The 10907-nt window shown below is 42.2% G+C and overlaps 1 protein-coding gene across 1 annotated transcript in view; it reads left to right on the top strand.

The window, feature by feature from the left end:
* dnajc12 (DnaJ (Hsp40) homolog, subfamily C, member 12) overlaps positions 1-10907 on the top strand; it is a 281213-nt gene that overhangs the window by 235974 nt on the left and 34332 nt on the right. The window lies entirely within an intron of this gene.

Genomic DNA, 10907 nt, shown 5'->3' with positions numbered 1-10907 from the left:
TACCAACCAATTACAGTATCTCAGGGATGTAGATATTAATAAAGATAATTGGGGGGTAAATGTGTGTTTGTATGTGTTTGTATTCTTTTTGTGTTGCAGTTATTAGTTACCTAAACACCGCTAACTCTTGGAATAATGTTTGGCTAAAAGGACAATTAGTTGACTCTATTGAACTAAGTCTTAAAACACGGGTCAGAACAATTAAGGCAAATCAGGCTTTACTGTACACAAGTTTAGTAGAAGTGTGTTTGTATGTGAATGAGTGTGTTATTAGATAATAGTTAATAAAATGGCCAAAATCAAGTGATTGTTTGCGAGCATTATTGCAACTTTGAGGAAGTGTGTGCTTGAGTAATATAACGGTGTGTGTTTAAATCACAAGTTACCATACCTGTCTGTTACACTCCTTTACGGAAGGTTGAATCAGTAATTAAGCGAAGCTATGAAACAGCAAAGTTTAGTTATATCCGTACTAGAGCTGGGACTCGATTAAAAAAAATAATCTAATTAATCAGAGGCTTTGCGATTAATTAATCTAGATTAATCGCATTTTAATCGCATATCATTATTTTACCCGAGAACAGTGAGAAAGCAATTTTTTCAAATGGATTTTGGTATACTAGTGAATCAATGAATAGTGAATACATAAGTTTAAGCAATAAAACATTGTTTTTGTAGTAATAGGGGTAATAATTCCTTATTGAATAATTGCACACAACTGTGCTGTAATCCACGCTACCATCGGATAGCCTTTTAAATCCTATTTCCAATCCACAGGGACAAGCAAAGTGATATTAGCGGCTTCCCCCAGTCTGGTGAACTGTCTGCGGTGTCTGGTGGTGTTATTGTCTGAAGAGGACACGGACACTTGGTGCGCAGGTCCGTCTGAAAACTGTCCAGTGACAACGTTCCGCGGTGAAAAAAATAGTGCGATTAAAATGCGTTAATTTTTTTAATGCATTAATTTTTCTGTAGTTAATTAATCGTAATTAATCGCAATTAGTCCCAGCCCTAATCCGTACACTCACACTCAACAGCGTGTTTGGATAGGAACAATATATGTCAATGATACCAGCTACACCAGACGCACGGATACCGCGGACCACGGATATGCGTGCTCAAAAAATAGGATCGGTTCTATTTTGATTACGTGCGTATGCCCCCATGTGCGCGTATAATATATCTTCCCGCGCGCCACAGATCTGGTGTAGCCGGGGCATTTCTCATGAGTATTTTGTGCGCGCAGTGCATTTACGTCAAACGCACACATGCCCGGTGTAGCTTGGCCATAACCAGTTCGAACTTCCAACATAATTTATTACTTGCGCAAGCACAGCACGCAAGTACTGTGGTCGGCTGCGTATGTATTGTAGCCTATGTTATGTAGGCCTGTCCTCTGTGATCCCTAATTGGGTGTTGATGGTGACGTAATTAAGATGTTTCAATGTTGTGTGGGTAAAAGGTACGGCGATCGGCGATCGTACTTGGTTGGCTGGGTATGTAGGCGCGTGTCCTCGGTGGTCCCTTATTGGTTGTTGATGTTGACGTAAATAAGAAAGGTTTCAATGTTGGGATTTGGGTTTTTTAAGGCATTTTTGAGGGCCTCCTATACAGCTTTTGTCCCCTCACGTCTCATATTTGCCATTGACAATGAAAGGAGAAATTAGGTCATACCCGTATGTGCCTCAAATATGACAAACATTAAATCCCATCGAAAATACACGTGTACGTCATAATCGCTAATCGGCTAACCAATCACATAAATTCAGTTGTTCATGAGATGATGTATGATGATGTATAATGATAAGAGCGCCCCTCACTTCACACAGGTGTGATTTTTAAAATCTGCCTCATGTCTGGAGCTTCCTTAAAGTCCCAGTGCATTAACTTTCAGTTATTAATTAAACATCTGAAACTGTAAATTGATGTACGATGACAAGAGCGCCCCTCATTTCACACAGGTGAAAACAAAAACAATGTTTGTCTTTAGTTCAATGTTTGTTTTAAAAACGCCATTGACAACAACCACTGACAACAACCTTTCAAAAGGGCCATTAACTCATATCATCACTGTGCCATTTTGGAAAAATATAATCTTTTGAATTTTGAAAACTTTTGAAAGTTCAAGAGTGCCATGTTTTATAAATGATTTAGCTCCTCCTCTCAAGGAATGTATACATAAAAAGAGAGACAGAGGGTATGACACCAGGTCTGCATCCAGGGGTGACTGTGAGGTCCATGGCAGAAAGTCTACCTTCAGTCAAAATGTACTGTCCATAAAAGGTTGTCAATACTGGAATGATCTCCCTCTCACACTGAGGGAGATCCCCACTTTCACAGCTTTTAAAGGACAATTGTCCTGTCTTGTGATCATGTAGGACGCTTAGTCCAAAATAGAGTAACCATACCCTAATAATAGTTTAATCTTTTCTTATTTTTATTCTTACTAGTCTTATTACGTTTGAAATGTACTAGGTATTTGTATGTCCTGTATGCCAGTCCTGTTTGTAGCTATTTGATGTTTGATGTCTGTGGACTAAATTGCTAAATAAACAAATAAAGTAAAGTAAGTAAAACAATACAGAGGATTCAATGTTTGTTTTGTCTCAATGTTTGTTTTACATCATCATGTTTTATGGCTAGTTTTGAGGCTATATCCAGCTTTTAGTGTATGTTCACAAACTTTGTCCTACACAAACATTAAATTCCGTTGACAATGAATGGAAAAGTTTATATCAGAGTGTCTACCGTATTTTACATCATGATTACGTACGATGATAAGAGCGCCCCCCCTCACTTCACACAGGTGTGATTTTTACTATACTGTCTATTACTATTGACTACTATTATTTACTATGCAGCTTTTGTCCTCACATGTCTCAAGATATCTCAAGATGTCCCACATGTCTCAAGATATCTCAAGATGTTTCAAGAAGCTAAATATGACGTAAATTAAACATTTAGGTCATATGTAGACGAGCAAATCAGCTAACCAATCACAGGCAACAGGCAGCATTCTGATTGGCCAGTATGAGATGATGCATGATGATGTATGATAAGAGCGCCCCTCACTTCACATAACAATAAATGATGTACATGAAACGGTGGCGCCGGGCCTGCGATAGACATGGAAGGTGGGCTCGAGCCTCTGTCCCTTTGTATGTCGTCGGTCAGTTTGTGTTTTACCCTCAGGAAGATCCTTGAACCTAACTAAACACACACTAGTTTGTGTTTTACCCTCAGGAAGATCCTTGAATATAAGTAAACACACACTAGTTTGTGTTTTACCCTCAGGAAGATCCTTGAACCTAACTAAACACACACTAGTGTGTGTTTTACCCTCAGGATTCAGGAAGATCCATGAACACGCCATGCAGTGCATTCAAATCATGTTGCTTGAACACACATTTTAAACGTCCTTAAAGCCATGACCGTGGTCATTGTTTAAGAAGAGGCCTTACTACAGGTCTACTACTGGCCTTCCTCATAATCAACAATCATCTTTAGTAAAGTCTAGTAAAAAGTAAAATGGTAGGTAAAATTCGGCCTACTTGGGATGCAACTTGGGAACCTATAGCACCCGTTTTAATTGTCAGCCGGTGTCCCACATGGAGATCTGTGTATGTGCCTGTGTCTGAAGACGCAAACTGACTGTGAAAAGTGTACTTGGCAATCACTTCTGCCCTATGGCAGAGCCTGATTGGTTGAGCCTCAATTGGCTGAGGCAGAGGCTGGAAATTGCACAGGTGAAAGGAGTTGGTCTCATTAGGCCCACTGGCAGAGCCTGGCCCAGGTGAAAGGAGTTGGCCTCATTAGGCCCACTGGCAGAGCCTGACCAGAGCCTTTGTGGTGGTTCTGGAGAACTGTGGGTTCGACCGACTCTATACCTGGCACTGAACTCCCTGCCGGGGTGTGGATCGCGTGTGTCGAATGTGAAGTCGGTGGGTCAAACGGTTCTCCAGTTACATGCATTACACACACGCACACACACAGGCAGAGACATGGCTCATTTATAGTAGGATGCACATGGCTGCCATCTTGCCAGCAACATCACATAGATGGACAACAATATGCAGCATATATTCTGCATTGGCTATATTTTCCATATATAATATATTGGCATACATGTATGTTCATATATTTCCTTTCTGTGTGGGGAGTGGGAAAACACCCCTATTTTAAATCCATCAGACTAGGGGTTCAATCATGATCATCAAACTTTCAGATGCTTTTTTCTCCCAGTCACCGTCCGTAGGCACACTGGACGCGGCAGGAGCGTCAGAAGAAGCTGAAGCCCTTCTTCTTCGTGGGGTTTTTAGACAGCTGGTGGATGGAAAAGAAGCTCCACCTCCGCCGCCGACTGCCGCGGAGAAGAGCGTTTCCGGGAATCTGGCCGTCGCGGCAGTCGGGCGCGGAGGTGGAGCTTGTTTTCCATCCAGCACCAGCTGTCTAAAAACCCCACGAAGAAGAAGGGCTTCAGCTTCTTCTGACGCTCCTGCCGCGTCCAGTGAGTGTGCTGCAAGCGCACCTGCAGCACATCAAGTATAATTTATGCTTCGTCCCCCGATGGTGTCGCGCACGGACGTCCAGACCTATATGCTCACAAGTTCAGTCGCTTCCGCGTCGCGAGCTAGCTCAGCTGTTCTCTGCGTGCATTGTTGCGCAATGAAGTATAAATGTCTCCTAGTGCATCTCACTAGCCAACACACAAGAGGAGGTTGAATGAATTGAAACCATGCAGCGCTCCCAAAAACAGCAGGTTTGAGAACAGTTGGGAATTGATTACATGAAACAGTCACCCGTGTGCGGCGTGCCCGGTGCCCATGCAGTCCCAATGTTTGTAAACAAATAATTCGTCTAAAGCCTCGGCTTCAAGCCTACACCTGTTTGGTTATATGTTTAAAGCACTGGCTGTGAATAAGAACAGTTTTTTTTTGTGTCATGAATGGCGGACTCATCTTCAAAGTGCTGCCCCATATCCTTTTACAACAATTTTGAGCCCAATGTTGCTGCCTCTCACCCTCAAGCATTTACAGTTGACGTCACTAGTCAATGAGGTTTCAAGGCTCAAGGGCTTGAGATTGGGCACCTGGTGGCAGGTGCAGCAGAGCGGATGTTTTGAAAATGAGCAAGCCTACACTACATGCATCCGCAGAAAGGCTAGTGTGGCTTTAATCTACAATAAAGACATTTTCAAGGGAATTCCCATCACGGCTGCTTTCCTTAAGGCTAAATCGAGCTCCTGTTCTGTTACTGAGAAATGCCTACATTGTGCCCAGTGTCACAGACGTGGCTACCAGCTCTCTCAAGCCGTTTTTAACCATACTGTCACCGTACGTGCCGAGAGATATTTTTCAAAACTGAAAATCATCAAGACATATAGAAGCACTAATGTCCCAGGAAAGACTGTCTGGATTGGCAGTTCTCAGCATTGAAAACCAGTGCCCTCGCCATTTGGATTTAAAGGAATTTGCACAGAAGAATGGAGGAGGTCAGCACGCTTTGGACGTTATTAAAGGTAAGAATATGTTTTGGTTAAAGTCCTAAGTGTAGTCTGCTCTATTTTGTGCTTGTGTATGGATGTGTAGTGGCATGGGTTTTTAATACGAATTATGCTAAAGATGTGTATACGTGTCTTTAGAATCAAAACCACGGGGTGCCTTGGACGTGTATACACATATTTTGGTCCTTTTTATTGATATCAAACTGTTTAGAATATTAATGCTTCTAGAGAGACATAAGACGAGTTAGCGTGAGGTACTAAGGGAAAAGTTTGCCTCCCGGTTTTGGGGGTTTTAAGTAAAATCTGCCTCATCTGCGTGGCACTCTAGTGCCTTTTATTATGAAAGATTCCCCAAAAGAAGTTGTTGGCAGAGCTGCCATTACAGCGATAGACGGAATCTAGATAGCCTGGGAGCTAGTTGGACATCATAGGAAAAGAGAATAAATAACACACACGAGTAGGCAGCAATTACATCCACTCCTTCAGCTTGTCAACACAACTGAAGCCAGCCATTTATTCAGCAGTTTTATGCACACGTTAATAGGCATTTCCTGTTGAGCATTTTGGTGCTTCAGAATAAGAGTTTCATATAAATAGTAAATACACAATACAGATCACATCTCAACACCCCCACTTGATCGAATATTGGTAAACAATAAAATACAACTTTAAAACTTGCATGTTAAACATTGTATCTTATTTTACATCAATTACATAATCACTTTGTTCAAAATAAATACAAATCCTTTTCAATACCAATAAAAGTTTCAATAAATATGTGCAAAATGTAAGCATCTCTTTTACATCTGTCATCACATCATATTACTGGTTGCAATCATCAAACTTCAAATACTCATGTCATTTCCCAAATACATGTTATTTTTCAAATACTGATTAATAAATAGCAGACTAAATAAATCACAATCAGATCACCCAAACACAAATAAACACTTATTTTTCCTTCTTTTGTTTTGTTTTACTCTGTTGTGACAATGCTTCACCACCCCGTTTTGGTTTTCACCCCCACTGCATTCTTGCCCTCTGGCAGTATAGTCAGGGTAAATGTATCATTTTCTCTCATCACTCCATAACAATAATCAAAGGTTACATTTCCCTGGTCATCAGATTTAGCTTGACAATCGTAATTTTTTAAATATTGAGGTGGTCTCCTCTCTCTTTTTTGATATGTTGTACACTGGCTACTTTCACCTGCCTGAATGTCAACCAGATCACTCATCTCTGTACTCTGGCTACATTCACCTGCCTGAATGTCAACCAGATCACTCATCTCTGTACTCTGGCTACATTCACCTGCCTGAATGTCAACCAGATCACTCATCTCTGACTCTGCATCTTGTTTTTGTGTCTCTCTTGGGGTTACACTAGCCTTCCCAACTTCAGGCAGATGGTTTACAGCCCTTCTCATACTGCAATCATCATCCTCCTCCATTTCTTGCTCTGTTTGAGTCTGACTCTCAGTGACACCCCTTTGAATGAACTTTACCAATCTGTGTTTAGCTACTTTCCCTGTGTCAGGATAAAACACCAAATAAGCTGGGCTGTTTTTGTCATAGCCTACAAAGATAGCCTTTTCACATCGTGAATCCAACTTTTTCTTGTCTTGCTTGTATGCATAGCATGGTGACCCAAATGTTCTCATTCTCGAAAGGTTTGGCTTCTTTCCTGTCAGCATATAATATGGGGTCTGTCCTACACGCTTGTTGAAACACCTGTTTCGAATAACAGCAGCAGTCATTACTGCATATGTCCACAATTCTTTTGGTAAACTGCTTTCAATCAGCATGCATTTGGCCATTTCAAACAGTGTTCTCCTATTTATTTCAGCTGTCCCATTCTGAGCTGAGATCTCATGTCTGATGGCATTTTTGCTTAGCAATGCTTGGAATAGACCAGAAGCATACTCGGTACAATTATCTGATCGAATACACTTAATTTTCCCATAAGGTGAAACATCAGCAATGTATTTCTCTGTAGCTTTGACTGTGTCACTCTTAGATTTCAAGAAATAAACAAAAATTGCTCCTGAATAGTCATCAGTAAATGCTAGAGTATATTTGAATCCATCTTTAGCCGTTGGATCGATTGGTCCAAATAAATCAGTGTGTACAAGTTCTAGTGCAGCTTTAGCTCTTTTGTCTGGCTTTCTGTTTCGGCTCTGAGCAAATTTACCTTTTGTGCACACTTCACATGACAATTTGGAAATATCAACCTTGCCTTTAATTCCCATACCGTCAGTTACATTCTGCAATTTTAACACATCTTCGTAGTTGCAATGTCCTAGAATTTCATGCCACGTTTTGATATCATAACACCCATGACATTCATCAACATTAGTAATCTTATCAACAGTGTTTAAGTAAAACAGCCTGTCATGTACCTTAATGTCGAATGTCGTACCATCTTTTTGGATAAGCTTGTTCTGTCTCTCTTTGAAGAAGACTGTGGCTCCGTTGGATATCGCTGCGTTGACTGAGAAAATGTCTTGGGGAAAGGATGGAACATACAGCGCCCCCTTCAGCATCGTTTCCACCTCTCGGCCCTTGTCATCTCTCAGGCAAACTATTGCAGCACCTCTCTTCAGCGCTTTGCCAGAGGCCCTCACTCCATCAGCCATCTCCAGAACATGCTTCCGTGGCTCGAAACTCTCGTCGAAGTTTCGGAACTTCTTCACGTCGGTCACAATGTGTGACGTAGCCCCGGTGTCGACCATCAGCCCAATGCTCAGAGCAATGCCCTGACATAGTCTCTGCTTCGGTCTCCCGGTGCCGTCCAAGTCGCAGTTCACCTGGCCCACCTTGAAGGTGAACGTGTGCGCCTCTTCATCCTGCGTCACTTTGACGTTGTCTCTCCGTCTTCTCCGCCTGCAGTTGGCATCGTTGTGCGTGGGACTTTTGCAAAGACTGCACCACTGTCTCTGTTCTCTCTGACCGGCAGCACCTTCACACTCGAAAGCTTTATGCCCCCTCTGGCCGCAGTTGTAACAGCACAGTCTCACGTCTTTGTACTTGCCTCTTATTATCATCACGCTGTCAGCCCCGGAATTGCTACTGAACTTTTCAGTGATCTCGTAACTCCTCAGTTTGGTTTTAAACTCGGCGAAGGTGATGTTGTCGTCACTTTGTGCAATGTGGATGGAAAATGGCTTATATGATTCTGGGAGCCCCTTCAGAATCATAGCTGTCAGTAAGCCGTCACTCAAAGTCTCTTCCGCATTCCTCAGTGCCGTGATGGAAGCTTCACCTCGAATAATATAGTCTGTAATTGTTTCATTAGCAGCCTTCTGGAGCGAAGTAAGCTCTGTGTACAAACTAATCACTCTTGGTTTCCCATTGCCAGCATAGTGATCCTTCAGAATTTGTAACGCCTTCCTCCCATCGTCTGCTGCATCACGCATAATCAAAGACAAACTTTTATCGTCGAGTACTTGAATTAGCTCAGCGTATGTGTCCTCATTTTTCTCGGCGTCCTCAGCGGCTCTCGCCTCGGCTGCGGCTTCTTCCTCATCGAGTCCACCGTTGTCGATATCAGGCTCGTTCAATATAGTGTGTTTCAGCCCCCTCAGCCGAAGGTGCCCGAGAAACTTTACCAACCATAATTCAAAGTTCCGTTCATCTCCATCAAAACAAATCCGACTCCACTGGCTTCCATTATCCTTCGTCCTGCTGGGCCCATAACCTGTTGGCAGAGCTGCCATTACAGCGATAGACGGAATCTAGATAGCCTGGGAGCTAGTTGGACATCATAGGAAAAGAGAATAAATAACACACACGAGTAGGCAGCAATTACATCCACTCCTTCAGCTTGTCAACACAACTGAAGCCAGCCATTTATTCAGCAGTTTTATGCACACGTTAATAGGCATTTCCTGTTGAGCATTTTGGTGCTTCAGAATAAGAGTTTCATATAAATAGTAAATACACAATACAGATCACATCTCAACAGAAGTGTTAATGTGAGGGATTCAGAATGTCTGCCGCTGACAGACATTCTTGAACACTTGGGCCTCAGTTGTGCCCCTGGTCACTGTGGAGCTCCTGCACCCTGACCCTACAAAACATCTCATCCACTCCGCACTCGTTTCGCTGCCATTGTAGTAGGACAATGGTCTGGAACCTCGTTATTAAAATAATCCATCGCTAATATGATACAGTAGTGGTTCATTCCCATTCCCATAGGGCGAAGCTGAACCTCTTCTCTCTATAGGAACACGTTTTATTAACACGATACACGGAAACAAACTGAACCACTAGTGTACTGTGGTAGAAGGAGGAGGTGCTCAAAACTAGCTCCTTCACCCATGGTTTCGTGGAAATGCATGTCAATAAGTGATGAATGATTCATGATTCATTCAAAATAAAATATATTCATAGCACACACAGATCTCCCCAACGCATCCCCTAAGACATAAGATAATAATGAGAACAATAACAACCCCCCCCCCCCCCCCAGGCATGCTGGGCAGCATCTTCAGCGACTATAAACTGTCCGGGTACAATATTAATGTTTATTGTAGGTGCAGGCAGCGAACTAGATGAAAATTCAACACAGTGGTTCATGAGAGAGTGTGTGTTTGAAATAGAGGGACAGCCAGGTGCGCTGATTAGAATTCGGCAGCCCACGTAGTGAAGTTCCCCAGACAGATATGTCTCCTATTCGCTCTGATCGTCTGATAGGACCACATAAACAGCATTCTCTCTAGACAGGAATTTGATTGCTGCAGTTTTTACTGTAAAATACAAAGTGCCATAGAGGTAGCAGCAGGCAGGGAAGCGAAAGTGAAAGCTCATTTAAAACATGTTTTCTTTTTTTATCAAGTTGAGCAGGATAAATCTTAATGCACAAATTTGTTTGCTGCAGTGGTCTGGTACGATGCTGGTGGATATGGCCGGGTCTATTTGATTAGAGATATAAAAAAATGAGTCTATCTTCACAAGGCCATGAAAAGTAAACATGAAGCTTGAAAGCATCAATTCAAATTACGTTTATGGCAACTGACGTCTCTACATCCCTACAAAACTGCTTTATTGGTAAAGCATCACAAGTGTTGTTTGGCCAAAAGGTCTACAGTTAAATCATAATCAAGATCCTTTGGGTAAAAATGTCTGTGATTAAAATGTTGTTTTACGAACCCAGGCAACACTTGCTAATCAACTTTGAGGGGCTACATAAAAAAAGAACATTGCAATTCAATGCAGACCATGGTTTGTCTGAAGCGTTTATTTTAGGCGGGAAGAGCAAGAGGATTAGTAGGCCTACATGTAAACAATCTAAAGGCGTACTAGTGCCTCAACTGTCTCCTGGTGGATCAGAGAAAAGAGGATGAGAGAAAAGGCAAGAAGGGCTTTCTAGTTTCAATAACCTGACTCAGACAGATTGAAGTAGC

This window comes from Protomyctophum parallelum (assembly GCF_964188405.1).
Source record: "Protomyctophum parallelum genome assembly, chromosome: 10".
NCBI classification, from domain to species: domain Eukaryota; kingdom Metazoa; phylum Chordata; class Actinopteri; order Myctophiformes; family Myctophidae; genus Protomyctophum; species Protomyctophum parallelum.
The sequence above is the reverse complement of the archived record's forward strand: the minus strand, read 5'-3'. Positions and strand labels throughout refer to the sequence as shown.